Consider the following 22,863-nt stretch of genomic DNA (forward strand, 5'->3'; position numbering starts at 1 on the left):
AAATTGTATTGAGAAGATCCAAGTACTCACTTTTATAGGCTGCTGTTCAGAAATTGGGAACAAATTAATGTCAGCTATATTCGATCTCAGATTAGTTTTCATTATTTTATAACAAAAAATATGTACATGTGTTTCTACATGTGTCTGTTCCCCCTTATAACTACTGTAACAGAAGTTTTATTCATGAAATTTAAAATGCAAATCATTCCACTAGAAGTAATCATTATCTTTGTACTATTTTATTTTCCTGCTCTCTGTAATAGATAAACGGTGGAAAGTACTAGGTGGAGCGATATTAATCGCCGTTGAATATACGGTCCTGAAACGTTATGTTATAATAAGAAAATTAACCGGGTTTTCTTCCGAAAGGTGAGATACTTAAGTTTCTGTATGGAAAGTTTTGCGTATTGGTCGAATCATTCATTGGAAATCATAAAATTTAAGGAATTCTAACTTGGTCACTGCGAAACTTACGAGTTGCCGATGCAGCTATGAAGGCCCCAAATTAAAGACCGAGGATGCAGTAATTTGTTGCCAGGACAGGGCTACTGTACACCCCAGGATGAGAATTAGCAGGCGGATGTCGAAGAGACTTGGAGAGAACCTAACTCCAGCGCTATTTGGCCCACCACGAAACTCCCGAGGAATCACTCTGGACTGATCGCGAGATTCCGAAGAGAGAACACAGTGCCTGCCTCCTCCTATGTCGCGGTCAGGAAAGAATTTCTTACTACAACGGAGCTTATTCTGGTCTGAGATACTACGCCGTGTAGCCCAGTAGAACGTCACAAACTTTGATAAGAACTACTGTATCCATCTTCAAGGTAACAGATTTAGACGGCAGGTTAAAGTTCAACGAACGTTTCGGAGGGATCCGTTGTCTCCATCTTCAGGGTCTAAGAAAAGTCAAGCAAGAAAAATCTCCATGTTGGTTCCTTTCTTGGCTTATTCTTAGACTCCGAAGGTGAAAGCGACATATTCTCTTGACTTCCAGCAGACTACACGAAATTACATCCCAGAAAATAGAACTATTCATAACCATTGCTGTGAGAACCTCCAGTCCTACATGGTTTCATTATCGATTCCCAAGAAATCGATAGTAGTAATTATAATTCGGATTTGTCAGTAACATGACATTATTTTCTCCAGATCATAAGGCACTGATTTTCAATTATCCTTCCATTTATTGACACCAATTCGACAGATTTTCAAATAGAACGTACACGGTACTAATGCTTCCGTTCAGTGACGTACAAGCGTTTCCTGTTTCAGTTACGTACGGAGACTGGAACCGAGTTTCAAATCACACATCGATTATTTAAATGTCGTCATTCTTATTACAGTATTGTCCCGAACATAAAGTGAGTCTTTTAATTATACTGCGTCTTAGAAAACACGTCTCGCCTTATTTTCGGGTCTTTAAGAATAAAAATGAACACTATGATCGTGAGGAACCGGAATAGCATAGAGGGTATGGCGACTGGCTACGGGCTAGAAGACCGATGGGTCGGAGTTCGATTCACGGTGGGGGTCAAGAATTTTTACTTCTTCGTGTCGTCCAGTCCGGCTCTAGGGTCCACTTAATCTTCTACACGAAGAGTACCAGTGGTATTTTCCCGGGGGTAAAGCGGCAGGAGCGTGAAGATGACTACTCACCTCCAGCTTGTGCCAAGGTCAACAAAACGTGGGTCTATACAGCCACTCCCCCATACGCCTTCACGGCATAGTGCTTAATTAGTTAAGTACAAGGACAAATTTACCATAAGAGGTTGTAATTGCTAATCCTAATTACATTTAAAACTTTTTAAACAAATATTTCCCATTTGAGGAACTGGGAATGACCCTATATTCTGGGTTATGCCGTATTGGAGCACTATTGTAGTTTTAAGTGGAAGGATAACATTAAGGTTGAAATTACTGAGGATGGGAGGCATATGCAACCTACTCGTGGCCGCCGGCTTTATTTTATCATTCTTGAATCATCGGCTAACACTAGCATATTATTAGTATTATTATTACATATCCCCTACCGCCTCTATAGTCTAGTGGTCAGAGTTTCTGGCTACAGATCCAGAGGTCCCGGGTTTTGATTCCCGGCGCTTCCAGATTTTTTGAGAAGTAGTACTTCTGGAACGGGGTCCACTCAGCCTCGTGAGGATAACTGAGGAGCTATTTTAAGGAAATAGCGGTTCCGGTCTAGAAGAACGAAATTAACGGCCGCGGGGATTCGTTGCACTGACCACACGACACACTCTATCCGCTAAATTTGGCACTAACTTCGCCGGCAAGCAGCGGTCGCTCTGTCGGTACAGTTAGCTTGAGGACTAAAACCATGGAGTTTATTTTGTATTACAAATCCAAATTTAGAGATGTAGTTTAATAAGCAGGTCAATAGCAAGCAAAGTAAAGCATGGAACTTTGCTGTATCTGATCTCAAAGCTGTCTCATGCTTGCGGTATCCAAGTCTTGGCTCCTTCTCAAAGAAGCCGTCAGTTGAGAACATGATCGACACGGTGTATCGTAGCGTATCGGATTTCCAATGTTCTGAGCTGCTTGTGTATGTCAGCTATCAGCTCAACCTGCAGCGCCCTTGACGATCTTCTTAAGTGCCCCAACTTGCGGTACACAAATTCCAGATTCCTTTTCCCCTGTTATCTATAGCTAATTGGCTCTGATTAATTCTTATGTCTTTGAATTATGTAGTTTAACTGAAAATGTTGTGATAGAGCTGACTGATTTTGAGGAGTTTCTGAATGACAGTTGTTCAGTTGTAAAATTTACATGTCACCGAATAATATGACATTATATAAAAAAACAAAAGAAACGAACTCCGTGGCCTGTAGTCCGCAAGCGTACTATACCGACCTAACAACCGCCGCTTGTCGGCGAAATTAATCCCAACTTTAGCGGATAGAGGGTGTCTCGTCAGCGCAACAGATCCCCACGGCCGTTAATCTCGGTTTTCTAGACCGGAGCCGCTATTTCCTTGAAATCTACTTTAGATGATGAATTGGAAAATAGCATGAGGCGATCTTTGTTTATTTCACAATACTGCGTCTTAATCTGCTTAGATAGACTGAAAAAAGTACGAAACCTTGTACTAGGCAACTTCACCGCCGAAATACAGAACTGGAACCTCAGGAACACGAAATGATAAGAAAGGAGGCAAATGTATCCTGTTTCCTTGAATTAGGCTGGAAAATATGTGGAATGTCATCAGATAGTCGTTGAAAATAGCCCTTTACTATGGCCAAGATTCGAGACGGTTACTCCCCTCATAACTGTCTACACGTTCACCGTTTCCATTATTAGCTATGTTCACATACTGTTGATGTACTTGTATTGTTAACAAAGTTAATGGGTAGAAATGCAGACTTGCATGATATCTTAAGTGCTATTGTTGAGAAGGTTAATGGCACGAAAGTATTATATGTTTACTGCACATAGTCGTAAAATTGAATATTATTTATCACGTCTGTTGACCATAGCAAAAACTGAAACAAAAGTCATCGGCTTTGATTAGGCGTACATTTTATGTGATGTATATACCATTTTACGCTGAGCTGTCATTGAAAGTTCAATAAAGTTAGAATCATAAAGCAGGGTTTGAAATGGAAAACATGGAGCCCTTTAACTTCGCATTGGACAGTTATGAAATTCAGGTCCAGGGTGGATGTTTCTACCTTCGGTAAGTATTCTTCTGAAAGTAGGCTTCCGAGGTAGCTCAATTGGTATAGCAACTAGGCTGTCGGCCAGGCGATTGAGGAATCCGGGTTTGATACCTGGTAGGAACAGGAAATGTTTCTTTTCTCTATAGCTTCCAGACCTGCTCTGGGACCCCCCGAGCCTCCTATTCTATTGTTGCCGAGGGTATCACATACATGGTTACGAAGGATGTGAAAGGAACTACTTCCTCGCGCAGGCATGTGTAAACACAGCACTATACAAGCCTGTCCCATGCAACGGTTTGCACTGTCTATAGATTGCACTGCGTCCTTATGTAAACCGACAACCAACAAACTCCTTTCTCTTAAGAAACGAATTGACATAGGCACAAATATGACGCACATGCAAATACATGCGCCACTGTGTTAGTCTGAAGCCTCTTGAACTAAAATATGGAATCATAAACAATAGAAATTAGTGCTCTCTTCTGGGGCGTAACGCTGTGTAGTCTGACAAAATATCACCGACGTTTCAGAGTAACATACAGCCTCGCACACATGGATCGAAAATTAGGCCATGCAAGTAGCCAGCTGGAAGCACGTGGCAAGCAGAACCAAAGATTTTGAGTCCCTCCAAAATTTCGATAAAATTTTGCCGAACCACACAGCAGTATATCGCAGAATATAGTCCCATTAATTTGAATTCGGTTAGCAGTATGTTTTATTAAACCGGAATAATTAACAATGCCATTAATGAGCGAATATTATTAGGTTCCACTAATTGTAGGAAAGTGTCTAGTTCCCAGTTTAATTGCTCGTTGACGATTTAAACCAGGCCTATCAGTGTTCGGTTTAGAATATGGTAATCCAATTTGACAGGCAAAAGCGCCATTAATTGTTATTATATTTAAAAGCTCATTAATTAAACCCAGACGATTTAAAATCTCTTCAATCCTTATTCACTTCTCAGTTTGTTTAAATAAAATGGATATTTAAAAATTCCATTAATTGGATTATAGAATAATTGTTAACACCGTCCATTGTGATTCAGTTTGTAGATATTTATTGCAGTTACATGTTTCGGTGAGTTGACCATCTTCAGAAAGTATAAGGTCAACATGTTCAGGAACTCCTATTACAAAGTTCGTAATAAATAATTAAAGCTTTCATACGAAATATAATTTTAAATTATTTTAATTAAAATCTTATGAATGTCTAATACTTAAGATCTTAAACCCATACGATTTGTGTCCTTGTGCATCTTCTGTTAAAAAGGAAATTTGGGGTATTATTTGGAGCCCTCAGAAGTCCTCGCAGTGATTCCCCCTTCCCCTTTTTTTTTGGCTTGTTATGGTTCTGTATCATTGTGATACCTAGATTTTCATAAAAATTATATATTAAAATCCATTAATTTACTTGAAATTTACCATTTATTTGATTAAACACCACTGAAATATATAAGTTAAAATTATTTTGAAACAGAATATGAATTAGTTCTCAGAACTTCCTGATCCACACACTGATAAGACAGAAGAACAGTAACCTGTCTCATGTTGTACAGCAAAATAATACATAAGTTTAAATACAGGGTGATTCAGAAAGATGAACACAATTTCAATTGGCTATATTTCCTGAACTACATGTTGCATTTGAATTCTGTAAAGTACATTTGAAAGAGGATGTTGTAAAGTTTCTAATACTAACGCTAGAGCACTCCACCACCGCGNAGATGAATTCAGCTAACGTCTAGATGTTATCCGTGCAGCTGGAGGGGGGCACATTGAACATCTATAAACTTCCATGTGTGTATAATCAAATATAATTTACAGAATTCAAATGCAACATATAATTCAGGAAATATAGCCAATTGAAATTGTGTCCATCTTTCTGAATCACCCTGTATTATACACAAGAAGACAGAAACATGTTATTTCTAATATGAGAGATAACGCTCCCACAGCACCTGGATCGAAAGAGAATATTGTTTGGATACTGCTGGATGTCAAATTGCTTTCACAAGAAGAACTTTCAGCGAATGCCACTGAAGGTTTCTCAACATTTCTCGACAGAAACTTAAAGTGCTAATATTTATTATATGTTTCAAAAGATAATACATTTTAAAACTAGTGCAGCTAGTATAAGGCTAATTAATTTTTGGGATATTGGGTTTTCGGACTTTATCCATCGTCCTGGTTTTAAGATAACTAAGAAAAACACGACGTTTCGGAAACTGGATCTGTTTCCCTCCTCAGGTGAGGACCGTCCAATGATTGAGGCTAGCTCTTTCTAAGGGACCCAATAGAATAGGTGTTTTCTCCTCACCTGAGGACGGAAACAGATCCAATTTCCGAAACGTCGTGTTTTTCTTAGTTATCTTAAAACCAGGATAATGGATAAAGTCCAAAAACCCAATATCTCTATGTGTTATACACCATCATCAGAATCCTATAGTAACTAATTAATTTTTTTCTAGCTTTACATCAAGCAACAGCAGCATTCAACGAAGCACGGGTTGAGAAAAATCTCATAACGCATTCCATATATAAATTTTGTATTTGTTTGAAGGGATCTTCCTTATAGCTAAAAAATGCCTGCTTTCACATCGTATCGACTAATAGCTCTGTCTTCCTTCAACGTCATTTCCCTCGCAGCTTTCCTTAGCGCATGTGAAGAGGCATACACTTGATTACATGTCTCAGAATCTTCAATTATTTTAACCGTCACCTAAAGTTCGTACGTTTAGAAAATGTCGATAGTTCGTAGAGGTGGTTTTCTCTCTTCCTCTCTTTCTCTTACTTCGTGCTTATCTCCTGAAATGTGATTCTCAAGTTGAAATTCCCCACCCGACCCCTAACTTCGACAGCGACTGAAGCCTCTTCCCGTCCCACAATCTGCCCATCCGTTTGTGTGATGTTGGAGTTCATGTCGTTCGTACAGAAACCTCCTCCTCTCAGAGAATTAATTCAACAATTAGGCAACAAAAATAGGGTACAGTATCAGTAGGAACGTTCTTCTTGGCAGCTATTGCCTTTCATTTGCAACAGCGGGAGAAGGAGGCAGCTTCTCCGGAGAAGGTGAGGCCAGGAATGTTAATTAAAAGCCTTTCGTAGCTCTCGATCTCTCGTCTCATCTAATTAGTCGACCAAAACTACAGACTAGATCGAAGCTATGCTAAGCTTGACAGTGGATGCTGCATGGATCAGTCATAGTGTTAGCACGCGGCAAACACCAGCAAGAAGGTGCAGATTTCAATGTTCACTTTTATGTAGCAGAGTCACCTCCTTTTCTTTGTATAGGCCTAGACTTAGACATCGTACCCCCCCTTCTTGACTCGTCACAAGCAAGCTAATTTGAAGTAGGTAGGAAAAGGACGGCAATAATTACTTTACAGACACGTATTCGTAAAAATGTTTTGGGGTAAATAATTATTACTCTGCAGCTTATCACTGGATTACAAAACGTATTCAGAAGCCGTTTCGAACCAAAATATAGAAGACAAATTCATCACTATGCCTTAGCTTCAAACCATGAAGGAAGTGAACTGGAAGTTGAGCTCCACACATTCTTAAAATATCAACACTCTTAAGGCTCATTTTAGGATACAACAAGAACACATATTTGAACTGTATCTGTTTTTCTTGAGCAGTTAATACATAATTATCATCTGTTGAAGAAATATTCCTACCCTACTTCTATGAAAGACCGCCTCCGTGGTCTAGTGGCCAAACTCCCTGGTTCGTTCCGGGTTTGGTTTCCAGCGCTACCAGATTCCTGAGAAGTAGTGGGTCTGGAACGGGGTCCACTCAGCCTTCTGAGGATAATTGAGGAGCTGTTTCAAGGAAATGGCGGCTCCGGTCTAGAAAACCGAAATTAACAGCCGTGGGAATCCATTGCGCTGACCACGTGACACCTTCTATCCGCAAAAGTTGGCAATAACTTGGCCGGCAAGAGGCGATCGCTCGGTCGGTATAGTTCGCTTGCAGACTACAGGCCATGGAGTTTCTCTTTGTACTTCTATAGAAACCGAAGCCTCGTGACCTGTTAAAATATCCCACTGAGCCCTATCCTGAGGCAATTTAATAATATCTCCAGTTACACACTCATTTCTCTTAAAATCAATTTCAATATGGTCCTCCAATTTGCGTCTGTTTCTCCAAAGCAATCGTTTGCATTGAATTGTTCTGGTTAAAGCCTTGTGTACAGTTTTCCTTCATTTCACATGTGCTGCCTGTAGGGGCTACGCCTCATTTCGCGTACAAATTTCAACTGAAGTGTTATTTTGATTATTATGAATACACAGCCTCCATTACAGAAGTTCCTGACATTATCCTACCCACCTACCGGTATAGTATAATTGGTATACGTATGTGTGTGTATTTGTATGTTTTGCGTGTATGCGTGACGTATTCTTCTTTCCACGAATATCATATGAATAACATATATATATGATACATATGTATGGGCATAGGCACAGGAATCTTGTGAAGTCAGTAATGAACTCTCGTGTTCCCCAGCAGGCGATGATTTCTTGACTAGCTGCTCGTCTCTTTGCTTCTCAAGGTCTCTATTACATGAAGTTAGTCATTTACAACAGAGAGATATTTCAGATGGTGCTGGTCACAATGGTCGTGCGGTCTAAGGCATGAAATGTCTTACCCTGCTCAAACACTGGGATCGTATGTTCGAATTCCACTCAATGCATGTGTGTCTCTCCACGTTTCTTCAGTTTCTGTTGTCCTGTGTAAGTAGCGGCCTTGCGACGATCTGATTACCTGTCCAAGGAATTCAACTAAATACCCATGGAAGTCATATTTTCAAAACATTTCTCATGAGAAATGAGCCAGGATTTCGTTAGTTAGTCAGTCAGTCAGTTAGTCAGACAGTTAGTTAGTTGATTGGTTGGTTAGGTAGTTAGTATAACAGCATGCATGAATGTGCCTATTTAGTGTTCTTAGTTGTGTAGGTCTCTGCACGTTTGAACACCTATAATAATCTTTGTGTATTTTCTGACTACAGACACGCCCATAATGGTCTATATATTGTCACGTGCATTAGTGACCAAAGACGGGATTTGGATTGATGAATCAATTTATTGGATATTCACAAGTCATAAATAAAATTAATTATAACACATCTTAAGATACTGTAACTGTAGCACATAAAGCCTTCAACAGCTGTGAACACTTCACAGCTGAATGCTCACAACACATTCCCGTGACGGCTTCGTGTTCCTGACTCACGGCTTCTCAGCTACGACTCTTTGCAAACGAACTTCACTGTCTCACATAAACCTTCGGCACGGTCCACGCAGAAAACACAGCAAATCTACTGTTGCGTTGTTGCTGGAACCTGTATACTGAGTCGTTCCCTAGCAATGATATGTAATGTCACGTGCTTAAGCGAGGTGTTTATCGCACCGTTGATTAGCTATACATGTCACAATATTTATTTTATATATGTACGAGTACTTATTCATTTTTGGTATGTCCATGTCTTTCCATAATCATTTTTATGCATTTTCAGCGAGCTTATGAAAGTGTCCATTTACTCATATTTATATGCTTGTATAAGCCTAGATACTATATTAATATATTCGGAAACATATACCTAGCTACCTACCACTCGGCGCTACAGCCCTGGGTGAGCCTTGGCCTCCTCTACAACCAGTCTCCACTGCTCTCTATTCATCATCTTCTCTTTCCATCATTTCACCTTCATCTTCTTCAGGTCCTTCTCAACACCGTTTAGCCGCCTCATCCTGAGTCTTCCTTTTCTTCTTTTGGAATATAGCCTTCCTTTTAACATTCTCTTTGACATTGCACTATCATCCATTCTTTGGACATGTTCCAACCATCTTATTGTCTGTAACTTGATAAATCTTACTATATCTTCCCTTTCAGTAATGTATTTATCTCTTCACTGCATCTTATTCGGAAACATATATATATACGTATACAGGTACTTAAAACTAAAGCAGAAGACATCCTTATGCTTAATTAAATAAGTACAGCGCCGTGAAAATGCAAGGGGTGGGAGGCCTGTTCATAGATCTATGTATTATTAAATCCGGAACTAAATGGAGGCGGATGGTCAGCTTCACGTTCCTGCCGCTTTAACTCAAGGGAAAGTGCCCCTGATAGCCATTGGATAGGAGACTGGGTAGGCTTAACTGTCGGTCTGGACGCTGTGTAACAGAAAAACATCTATTGTCACNTCACAGTCGGCAATCAAACCCAATTTCCTCGACCATCCGGTTTACAGACAGTCGCTATACAGACTCAGCTATACAAGTAGGTAAGCATAACTATGTTATACATCATTCTGTTGAGATGTAAATGTCCCTGACCATGGTCACTGCCTTCACATGCTTGGTGCTGCAATTCCGCCCCCCCCCCCAATCAAATCATAGTCCAGTAAACCTGTCGCTAGCCGGACAAGAAGCTGTTACCGTCTTACGAAGTTGAGATCTCTTCGCTTCTCTGGTGGAGAGCTGGTCCCTAGCTGACGCACTGCGGAGGAGAGTGAAACAGAACGAAGAATTATGACAGACAATCCAGAAAACCGATCCCCCCTCAACCATCAGTCTCTGACTGAATAGGGGGGGAAACGCACAACTTATGGCCCTTTCTACTAAACCCGAAAATTCGTCTTGTGATAGGTTTGGGGTAAGTCATCCGGTCCGGACTCAACGCTGTTCGCTAGCTTTTCCTATGCTACCACCTTGCACACTCAGCTGCTGGCTACACAAGTCCACTCTATTGGACGGGTCCATGTAAACGGGAATATATATAGTTACAGGAATTATATGTAATTAAAAAATGAAATGTACATGACATATATAAACACGTAGTACATACGTAAGTAAAGTTTCCTGTGCTTAACTAATTAGGCACTACGCCACGAAGACGTATGGGGGAGTGGATGTACAGATCCATATTTTCTTGACCTCGACAATAGCTGGAGGTGATTGGTCAGCTTCGCGCCCTTGCCGCTTAAACCTCGGGGAAAGGGCCCCCGGTACCCATTGGATAGGAGATTGGGTGGGCCTCAGAGCCGGTGAGGACGCTGTGGAGGAAAGAAAATTTTTGACACTACCGGGACTCGAACTCCGAACAATCGGTGGTCCAGCCGTAGGTATTGGCTATACCGACTGCGCTATCCCGGCTTCCCGTAATACATATATGCATATACAAATATAAACACACCAGCAAATCTGAGAACACATGATACATAAGCGCTTCTTCGTCTTGTGTGAGACCGCAAAAAGAAAATAATAATACAGAAAATACGGGAGTACAATGAGACAGTACATCAGCTATTCATAGACTTAAAAAAAAACCTATGATTCCGTTCGGAGGGAAGCATTGTATAATATTCTGATAGAGTTTGGGATACCCATGAAACTAGTTAGGTTGATTAAAATGTGCTTAAACGATACGTATAGTAAAGTCCGTGTAGGTAAACATTTGTCTGATAAATTTCCTATCCAGAATGGTCTAAAACAAGGAGATGCTTTATCGCCACTCCTTTTCAACTTTGCTTTACAATATGCCATTAGGTAGGTCCAGGAAGACCAGGTGGAACTGAAATTAAACGGGACATATCAGCTGTTGGTTTATGCCGATGATGTGAATCTGCTGGGTGATAATGTAGATACCACACAAACTTTAATTGACGCAATTAAAGAGGTTGGTATAAAAGTAAACACAGAAAAATCTAAGTACAGGTTGCTGTCTCGTCACCAAAATGCATGGCAAAATCATGACATAAAGATAGGAAACAGATGTTTTAAAATGTGGCATCATTCAGATATTTGGGAACGACGATAACAAATCAAAACCTGATTGAGAAGGAAATTAAGAGGAGATTGAACTCGGGTAATGCTTGCTACCATTCAGTCCAGAACCTTTTGTCTTCTCGTCTGCTGTCCAAAAACATAAAAATTAGAATATACAAAACTATAATTTTGCCTGTGGTTCTNGCATATAGGATATTGATGGGAAAGCCAGAAGGAAAGAGACCACTGGGAAGACCGAGGTATAAGTGGGTGGACAATGTTAAAATGGATCTTAGAGAGATAGGATGGGATATTATGGATTGGATTGATCTGGCTGAGGATAGGGACCAGTGGAGGGCTCTTGTGAACCCGGTAATGAACCTTAGAGTTCCATAAAATGCTGGTAAATTCTTTAGTAGTAGCAGAATTCGCGACTCCTGCAGAAGGGCTCAGCTCCCTAAGTAAGTAAGTAAGTAAGTAAGTAAGTAAGAATCCAAGGAAAATTAATTGTGCGGATGGTAGGAGAATGGAAACGACTCGTCTATACTCGTATATTGTCGATCTCCAGCAAGAGCGGCCTTGCTCACTCTGCTCTCTCTGCGTACTTGACAGTTCACTGTTACGCTCTTAGTAAGGTGGGTCGGAGGGAGGGTCGGAGGGAATTAGGTGGGTACATAGTAGCATGCAGTTTTTTATTTTACAAAACATCATATAATCTTACGAGAAAAAATGAGAGAATTACAGTTAACGAATAAGGTAATTATTTTTTTTATTCCTAGTGGAGTGGGACTACGTCCCTTGTATTGCGGCCACTTCTGGCCTATTGTACCAGCCCCAGATGATAGGTGAGGGTGATTGTGGAGCAATTGGTGGAATGAAGATTGGCAAGGGAAACCGAAGTACTCGGAGAAAACCTGCCCCAGCGCCACTTTGTCCACCATAAATCCCACTTGACCAGATCCGGGATCGAACCCGGGCCGCCACTGTGGGAAGCCAGGGACTAACCGCTTGAGTTATGGCGCGGACAAGGTAATTAAATTTACGATAAATAAAAGCGGATAGATCATCTTCAACGAATGGATGTGACTAGGTTCCCTGAACAGTAAAGACACGTGTTTCATGGTGGAGAAGGGGGATACCCACAGACCTAGGAAGATGATAGAAATCGGAACAGGGCCGTGGCCTATCGCTTTCAGAGCAGATGGGAAGATATTAAGATTTTGGGCCCAAAATATAATTTCTGTCCCAATTACGGTGCTGTATGTGTCGCAGAATTAAATTATAATTCACGTGAATTGTCAAACGATAGCAGTAGAAATTGCTTTAACTGCTACGGTTAAATATCAGAATTATTCAGAACCAAAGAATTCAGCGTTACGTTATCTAGACACTTCGCTTATAGCATGGGACGGGTTAATACATGCTTACAGGCGAAAGTTTAAAGTGTTAATAAAATATAATTACCTGGCACCATCTGGATTTACAAAATAATTATGTAAGCATAACCATTTGAATTTCTTAAATTAAACGTTCATTTAAACACTGTGTATATGTAATATCTTGCCACTGAATTGCCTGTTATTGTTAGCGACAATTGTTTGCCGTGTCTTGAACACGTGCTGGCTGATCCAAGATGCCGTGACGTTCCTGTATCATTTCTTGTTACAGGAAGTTGCTTTGCCTCTAAAGAAGTTGGGCCGTTACAGAGTGAATATTGTTTCTAAGAAACAAGAACAAGAAGTTGGTTAGGCTACAATTGCAAAACTTTAAAGGGAAACATGCAAGTCTACTAAGGGACTAACAAACTTATTAGTTAGCAAAATTATCAGAATCTTTTTAAAAAGGGGGCGGTTTAAGATAAGTTTAAAATTCTGCTTGACCTCAGTTGTTTATATTTGTATATTATTTCGTTATTACATTATTCGGTAGTGAGTTATATAGTAAGTTGGTTACTTACTTACTTAATTAGTCATTCATTCAGGCGGGCAGTCAGCCATTTACTTCGTACGTAAGTTTTTTTCTTTGGCACTACAGCCCCAGTGCGCCTAGGCCTACCTCCATGAACGCCGTCGTACGTAAGTTACGTGGTTTTTTAGTAATTGGTCAGTTGGCAAGCAGACAGTTTGTTGTGCTAAGTGAGCTAGACAGTAAAGTAACTATTTCGCTAGCTTTCTTATTAAACCTCGAACAGGCGCTCTGATTTAGAGAGTTTCTTTTCTTTTCTTTCTTTTTTTTTTTTTGTCCCCATTGGCACTACAGCCCCAGTGGGCCTAGGCCTACCTCCATGAACTTCTCCGTTCACTTCGGTTTTTCTCGATCTTACACACTCGGTAGGACTCCTTGGGCGGGTGATCAGCTCGTCGCAAGACCTCTACCTGTACACAAACACAGAAAAAACGCACACACATAAACTAAACATCTATGCCCTGAAGAGGATTGGAACCCACGATCCCGGTTTCCAAGCGAGCGAAGACAGTACATGCCTTAGACCGCTCGGCTACCGTGACCGGCCTGATATAGAGAGTAGGCCACTTTTATTAATTTTAATGTGGCAACAATACTACATGTCGCTCATATATTGCCTTTACAGTAGTTCTGCCCTCTCTAATTGGTGCCTGAGGTGGTTGTCGTTTTTATTAGTGTAGTCTGGCCGTCACAGATAGCGCGACTGAAATATAGGTGGGTTTCGGTATACATATTGTCATGTGTAAGGGGGTAGCCGTAATTAATAATTGTGGATTCTGGATTTGATGATTAGGTTTATTTGATGTTACTAACGCAATTACACTCGGTTATAATAATGCACACATTCAACTCCATTTGGATGTCGAATCTCTCACTGTTGTCTGTGTTTTCTCTACTTCACTTCTGTGACAGACTTGTCGCTTCCCGCTTCTTGCTACTTTCTCGCTTCTGGCTTCTGAACTCTGAGTCTATTCACGAATGCGCTCTGTCTTCTATCTGTTTGGCGTACCGACTAGGGAATACCGAGTCGAACAGTTCATTCCTCCGTTGTCATGAAAACTACCGATCCTTTGATATGAGAATAAATATTTATCCGTTATCATGAAAATGTGTTTACAATTTTCACCTAGGCAACGATGCATTCACTGCTCTTATTGTAGCAGAAACGTGACTACCTAGCCGTTTTCTAGCAATTGACGCCAGCTCTTACTCTGATATTCCGGCTTTTAGGCGGCACGTCACAATATGAAGACAGGCTCCGTCGTGTAAGTAATGTTATATATAAACACTTGTCAATGTATCGTCAAATTACAATATAAATTATTTTTACGGACTTTAATTACGACTGGAGAAGGGCAGAAGTAGGTAAGCATTCAAGCCAGCAATTGCACGTACAAGAGATATGAACTCGGCCTTCTTATACATAACAACAAAATATCAACTTAATTCGAATCAACTTCTTTAACATACTGCACAATAATATACGCAAAAAATACACCGTTCATACAACTTTACGTAGGAATTTGGAACATTTTAATATCCTCTAATTGCATTGAGAATGTTGAAATTCGGTTTATATCATAACAATGCGTTCGCTCAGTTGTTTTGATAAGTAATGTATAAGGTAATTTGTTTTTCTTTTTCGGAAACTATATACAAATATGTACGAAACAATTTAGAGTTTTTGTCAGCGTGTGATAATGAAGTCTCTCTAAGATAATATTGTAATGTCGAAACGCTTTCCTACACTTTCTTTTAATAAGTTTTTTTTTTAATTCACATAGTGGGGTGTGGAGTCCAGTTGGGTCCACTCTGCACGGCGGCCACTGATTGGCCTACTATACCTGCCCCGGGTGATTATGATGATGGAGAATTTGGCGGAATGAAGATTGGCAGGGGAAACCGAAATACTATCGCAGCGCCACTCTGTCCACCGCAAATCCTACCTGACCACACCCAGGTTTGAACCCCGACCGCCGCGATGGGAAGCCAGCGACTAACCGCTTGAGCTATGGTGCGGCCTTTTTTAATAAAGTTTATTTTTACGTCAGGTGTATAATAAGCTAGTTGTCTTGTTATTACGTGAGTAGTTAGTAAGTTTGTTCGCTAATGCTTCAGGTAAAGTAAAGGTAAGGTTTTCCTTTTGTTTAATTAATTAAGCGCCACAACATGAAGACGTATGGGGAAGTGGATATATAACTCCACCATTATTGACCTCGGCACTAGATGGGGTAGGTAGTTAGCTTCACAAACCTGACGCCTTTCCCTTGGGGAAATAACTCACGGCATCAATTTGATGAGAGAGTGGGTGGGTCTCAGAGCCCGTTTGCAAGCTGTGGAGTAGAGAAAAGTGTCTTGCTCTTACTGAGAAGCCAACCCCGACCGTCCAGTCTGCAGCCTGCATTATAGAGACTGAACTATGTTGGTTTGCCACTATTGTGAGACTGGTTGCCGCAGCAGCCCCGAATGACAGGTGAGAAAGTGAATCAGTAGGCAGAATGAGAACTGGAAGGGGAAACCGAAGTGCTCGGGGCTCTCTGCCCGTCCCACATGAACTGACCTGACTGAACTAGGGCCACCGCGATAAAAGTCCTCAGAATGGACGAGTTGTGGAATGGTCATTCCAGATATTTAATAAACTATATAATTAATTAGTAAGTTAGCCAGTTTGTTAGTACATCAACTGTTAGTGCGCTAGAGAGCACTTCAGTACTTACTAAACTAGTCTTTCTGTATTTCACGTATTTAAAATGCTGGATAGTTAGTAAATTAGTTAGTAGCAGCGGCAGGATTATTATTATTAGTAGTAGTAGTGGTGGCGGTGGTGGTAGTGGTGGTGGCAGTGGCGGCGGCGGCGTCGGTGGCGCTCTTAGTGGTGGTTAAAAATTACTTGGTTAATTAGTTTTAAGCCAAGTATACAGTAACTTGATGAATAATAATTAACACTTAGCTAGCTCCACATCTTCTTACCTAGGTTGATCTAGCCGATCGCAGAAGCCGCGCGGTCTTCGCTCGCCCGAACCATAGGATTGTGAGTTCGGATCCCACTCGAGGCATGGATGTCTGTGTGCTTTCATTCTATGTTTCTGTTGTTTTGTGTGTAGGTAGAGATCTTGCAACGGACTGATCCCCTTTCCAAGGATTCCTTCCGACTGTGTATAAGATTAAGAGAATTGAAAAAGCTGCCAAAGTCCACCAAAGAGCTGTAGAGCCATAGATAGGTAGATAGATAGATAGATAGATAGATAGATAGATAGATAGATAGATAGATAGATAGATAGATAGATAGATAGATAGATAGTCTACTTCTTTACGGGGGTTAATTAAGGACGGTCTCAGCACGCGGTAGCGTAATGGTTGAGGGGCTATGCTACTAGCCGGAAGTTCGCGGGTTCAAGTCCCGATGAGGTCATTGGATTTTTTTTTTCAGATGACCTAATCCTTCCAGCTGCACTAGTCCATGGGGTTTACTCAGCCTCTAACAGAAATGAGTACCATGAATTAATTAAATAATTTTCCTGGGGAGTAAAGCGGGGCCGGCGCGTAAGGCTGACAACCTTACCGCCATCTTTTAGCCAATTGTCTAGATAATGTGGGAGCCTCGACGTCTCACAACCCTATGGGCCTTCACGGCCTGGTACAGGGATAGCTTTACTTTTACTTTTCTTACTCAGCATTTAACCTACAGTTTGGGATGGACTTGGTATGAAGAGTTAGTGGCCTAATTGAGTTTTGCCTGGACTGACTGAACAAAAACCACGAAAAACATCAAGATTTGCAACTGTCCCGTCCGGGATTCTAACCTATGACCCTACTTGTAGACCTTCCTGTTTTGTTGTTAGTCTGTTAGGCATGAAGATTAAAGTACGTATTTCATTGCAGTTGACGCAGCCACTGTCCTACGAACAAGAGCGGTCTTCTGCAGGGCGGAGAGTGGAGCAATGGAGCAACGCTTAGAATTGTGAGTTGCGTCGCCTGAGTTTCTTGCAATTTTACAATTCGCCTCTCCCATATCCGTCCAGTACCTCTGTTTCTGCCGCTGATATTACACCAACAAGCCACGTGTTTCCACCTCTCTCTGTATTGCTGAGCAGAATATTGAGATAAACAAGGTGAACGGATTTAACACACTTGGTACCCTGAAAACGTTAGTAGTGGCCAAATAAATCGGATGACATTTGCAAATAAGCACTTCGGCTCCCAGTTGCAGTTCCGATCCCTGGCGTGTTATAATGATATTGGTCGCCGGCTGGAGAGGGGTGTAGCTAGGCAGCACTTGTTACCCCCAGCCACCAACCCCCTCAGCATCTCATAAACATTCAACATCACCATGCAACTTCATGTGTTGTACATAATGGAAAAACAGCAAAACGCAATATTACAGAACAATAAACATGAATGAAGTTGGCTGGAAAGGGAAATTAAGTTCTATTTGACAAGTGACACAAAAAGTGTCAGCATTTGCAAGTAACCTTATGCACATTGAGAATATTCACATACAGTCATAACTAGGGACCGGAATTTATACCCTAATAATCTCTTAAGTATGTATGTATTTATGCATGTAAAACTTCCAAAGTATGCATGTAAAATATGCATGTAAAAAGTCAATACCAAATATTAAAATTGTAAGATTTGAGGCTTTCACGGCGGTGACTATGAAGAAAGCAGTCTTCTGGGATTTGGCACCGTGTATATGTGGTGTTAACAGAAGTTTCGGAGGAACGTATCGCCTCCATCTACAGGGTAGAAAGAAAAATATAAGAAATCCGCAAGCGAAGAGACTGGTCTCTTTACAGAGCAGTACCGGCTTTGATCATGTAACTTGCGGCATCAGTCACAAATAGAAATACATGCTCATACTGAATGCCATTCAGCAATTGTAAATTCATGGAATCGATAAAAATTCGGAAACTGAGGAACTATGTGTGGCTTCAAGTCAAGAAGATACGTGGTATATCGTTCATTCTTATTAAGGGACCAACTACCTATAATATTTGCAATAAAACGTCCTTCACACTTTTGTGTTTCGTCTATTTATACCCACACAAAATTATCTTGAATCTTATCTCTAATGCTACCAACTGCTTCACGTAATTTTTGCGCACAGTAGTTTCATCTGGCACCTTGCACTGTGTATATTTCTCTATGAAGTTTCTCACAGTAGGACTGTTTAGTTTTCACAGTGGAATATCTGCCGCTAAAAGGTTTCACACGAGTAAAAATGGAACTCTGAAAAACTATTATTAGAAAATTCACTAAACAGTTTTTGAACAGGAATATTTTTAGTGAATTTAATTTTAATATTCTCTTTGTGTATATTAGTGTTCAAATGCTGAAGTACTTGGAAGCGTTTTTCACAAGCATACGTTTTTTCACACGCTCGGCAATAAAGAATATTGTTATCCGTAGTTAGCATCTCTCTTTCGAACTCCCGCTGGTGCGGCTGTAGTTTCGTCTTCTGACTAACTTTCACTTCCGGCATGACTACAAACTTAACCACGGACTAGTCATCACTAATATGAATGACCCCAACCCCAAATGAAGAAGCGTAGCGAACCTGGCGGAGACTTCGGAAATAAATAAAGTCCATGATCGGTGGAATAGTATTACATTTGTAGCAGCGACATGTGAATACGCTTCCGAATAATCCCTTCGCAGCCACTTTGATGGTACGCGGATGAGGCAAGTTACGAGTAGAGGGATCGGGGAAGTCCCGTCCTGGGTATTGCATCAGAAACATGAACCCAGACTCAACTTGCAATTTGTATGACAATGTTGCGAGTCAAATATGCAGAGTATCATAATAAGGAAAAGAACATTTTCATACACATAAACATAAAATTAAAATTTATGTATAATTATAAATATTTTAAAAAGGAAATATGCAGCGTAAATAGAGATCTTCAAAATTATGCTTATTGATAAAAAGGCAAAATATGCGTTTATATGTACCATCAAACCATGTCTCAAATTTAAGAAAGGAAGAAATTCATACATACATCCAAATGAGCATACTTTTGGTTGCAAGAAAGAATTATGCATTTGCACTAAATTCCGGTACCTAGTTATGACTTACGGTTTCCTGAACTTTACACACGGGCCAGTGCCTTGAATTGTAGCCCGCGGTACTACAAAGCCTTCTGCTTGAAACATTTCGGGAACCAAGGGTAAAACGTGACATTTGAGATTCTCATTGAGGGTACTGTAAAGATTTCTGTCTTCCGGCATATAGCGCCGTGAATTGGGGGCAAATGGACCAATGTTTCGGAGAAGCCTGCTGCTTCCATATTCAGGACAAAGAAATTATTCCCTAAATACGGAGACAGCATATTTTTCCAAAATATTGGTAACGTTAGTATCATTGTATCAGACTACAGGGAGTAAGAAGCCAGAAACCAGTTATTTTCAGGAGACAAATGCCCAGATTCGAATTCTGACAACTGCTGGAAAATGGGGCTCGTCTCAAGGAAAAAGAGTGAAGAGCAGTACAAAACGATCTCAGAGAAGCGTAAAAGATTTGCTGTGGGAAATGAAATCAGAAACAGAAATATCACACAGAACAGTCTTCCTGAAAACTTATCGTTTTCTGTCCATCTGATTTTACTCCAAATTACAGATTCTCTTCTTCGGATCAACATGGGAAGTTGCATTTCTCTTATAAATGGGGAGAAGAGAAGAAACAAAAAATTTGTGCGGTTCAGTAACAGACTAATATGAATCACCGTCTGATTGCTATCGTACATAGGCCATTATTTATTTTCAGACGTACTAAGAAAATTGTTTACCTAGAATTTATCTGTGTTAAATATTACCTGAACCGGGTATATGTTTGGTTTCCTGTAACTCCATTGTAAACATATTTACTAGTCTCTACATGTAACATTTTCGATTAATAAAGTGGGAAGTAGCGACAAGTTGCGGAATAGCAGGCGTAAGGATGTCTAGGGGCCGCGCCATAGCTCAAGCGGTTAGTCGCTGGCTTCCCACCGCGGCGGCCCGGGTTCGATCCCGGGTCTGGTCAAGTAGGATTTGTGGTGGACAAAGTGGCGCTGGGGCAGGTTTTCTCCTAGTACTTCGGTTTCCCCTGCCAATCTTCATTCCACCAATTGCTCCACAATCACCCTCACCTATCATCTGGGGCTGGTACAATAGGCCAGAAGTGGCCGCAGTACAAGGGACTTAGTCCCACCCCACCAGCAATAATAATAATAATAAACCTTACAAGNTAATAAGGATGTCTAACTTGCACGAAAATTGATCATAGAGAACTGATGTCTAAGAATGTGAAATGGATTGAACTATCTTCTCAGATGACGGACTTTTGTGAGAAGTAAAATGAGTCTTCGGGATTTATTAAAGTGTAGAACTTGTTGGCCAGCTGAGCACCTACCAAATGCTAAGGGAAGACCATGTATTAGGGAGTTAGATAATTAATATGGAAGCCTGTCCGAGAGTGTCTGTTTTGCCCTGTGATTGCAAAGGCTTTCGGAATGGACTGATCTCTGATTCAACGAGTTCTATTCTGCCGCGTGTTTGAATTAATTATTTTATCACAATTACTTCTGCGTCTAATGAGAGCAAAGAATCAAATTTGTAAGCGTTTCAAATTAAGAAAAAGGCAAAGTATAATTGCTATTATACTATAACAGATTTGATCAACGCGTTGCCAGACAAGCACTATATAAACACAGTCCAGTACGTAACAATAGAGGAAGCTGCGTTATCTGTGCATCTCTCCGACCCTCAAATAGACTGCCTGGAGAAGGATCACGTGATATGTTTACTATAGTTCGGTGTCCGTACAGCGGCTATATAAGGAGAGCCATGATCTCTTAAGTTCAGAGCCAATCGGGACTAGGGCTACAGAAGGTCAGAAGAGGTCAGCCAGCGAGGATTTAGCGTGTGATTTTAAGACATTGTGTGTGCTGTAGGACAGTGATATTGGGAGTATGTGATTTAGTGAGACTTTTATAGTTCCTGTGTTATAAATCTGTGAAGATTAGTGCAGATAAACTGAAGAGATTAGCGTAGAGTGCTTTGTAGTGCGAAAATCGGTAACAGGGCTATAATTATTTGTAGTCACGACCTGAAAGTGTCCAGTAAATTCAATTACCAATCCGAACTCCGTATTTAGTCACCCATACACGTGACAACATTATACGGGTTCGATTCCTGCTAGAGGAGCAGTTCCTTGTGTTGAGCCGTGTTGTCTCAGTAGTGCTGCTGGCTTTGCAATGAGCTCATTCATATGCGATGAGTTGTACATTCACTAGGATATTCATTCCGAATCTGAGAAAACCAAACTGACAAGTGCATATAAACAGAACAAGAAAAGTAATTAATTTTAAAGATGATCTTTCTTACGTCTCTATTCTAAAAAAAAAATATTCGACATATCGCTCTCTCAAGCGTTTCTTTCCATTGGTAGAATAGTAAAATTAATCGGGAAACGCAATGCAGGACAAAATCATGACATAAAGATAGCTAATATGTGTTTCGAAAATGTGGCACAGTTTAGACATTTGGGAACAACGATAACAAATCAAAACCTGATTCAGGACGAAATTAAGAGGGGATTCAACTCGAGTAATGCTTGCTACCATTCAGTCCAGAAGCTTTTGTCTTCTCGTCTGCTGTCCAAAAACATAAAAATTAGAATATACAAAACTACAATTTTGCCTGTGATTCTGTATGGATGTGAAACTTGGTCTCTGACATTAAGGGAGGAACATAGATTGAGGGTGTTTGAGAACAGGGTGTTGAGGCGGATATTTGGATGGAAGAGAGATGAAGTGACGGGAGGTTGGAGAAAACTGCATAATGAGGAGCTTCGTAAATTGTACTGTTCTCCAACTATAATTAGAATGATCAAGTCAAGGAGGATGAGGTGGGCAGGGCACGTAGTACAAATTGGGGAGAAGAGGAATGCATATAGGATATTGGTGTGAAAGCCAGAAAGAAAGAGGCCACTGGGAAAACCAAGACGTTGGTAAGTAGACAACACTAGAATGGATCTTAGAGAGATAGGATGGGATGGTCTGGATTGATCTGGCTCAGGATGGAGACCACTATAGGGCTCTTGTGAACACTGTACTAAACCTTCTGGTTCCATAAAATGCTTGGAAGTTCTTGAGTGGCATCACAATTGACGGATTCTCAAGAAGGGCTCAAATCCATGAGTGGAGTGAATCGGGAAACGTACGTGAGTTCGATGTGCCCAGTAACTAGAACGGTAGTGGGGATTAAGAAGAAGAAAAAAAAAAGAAGAAGAAGAAGAAGGAATAGCAGATGGCGATGTGTTGAAGAAAAATAAGGTGAAATAGAAATAGGAGGCAAATGCTAAGAAACGTAAGATGAAAAAGGGAAAACGTACAAAGGAAAGAGAAAGATATAAATTACGCTTGAAATAAACAGAAGGAAGGAAAATAATAATAAATCTAGAGGAGAGTTGAT

General features: G+C 40.6%; 1 long non-coding RNA gene across 1 annotated transcript in view; it reads left to right on the forward strand.

Annotated features, from left to right (window-relative positions):
- The window catches only part of LOC111868209, a 388,079-nt gene that overhangs the window by 285,669 nt on the left and 79,547 nt on the right, over positions 1-22,863 (forward strand). The window contains exon 3 of the long non-coding RNA XR_002843476.2: positions 17,290-17,368. This is a non-coding gene — a long non-coding RNA (uncharacterized LOC111868209). The remainder of the gene's footprint in view (positions 1-17,289; positions 17,369-22,863) is intronic.

Source organism: Cryptotermes secundus, unplaced genomic scaffold, assembly GCF_002891405.2.
Source record: "Cryptotermes secundus unplaced genomic scaffold, Csec_1.0 scaffold146, whole genome shotgun sequence".
Classification (NCBI taxonomy): domain Eukaryota; kingdom Metazoa; phylum Arthropoda; class Insecta; order Blattodea; family Kalotermitidae; genus Cryptotermes; species Cryptotermes secundus.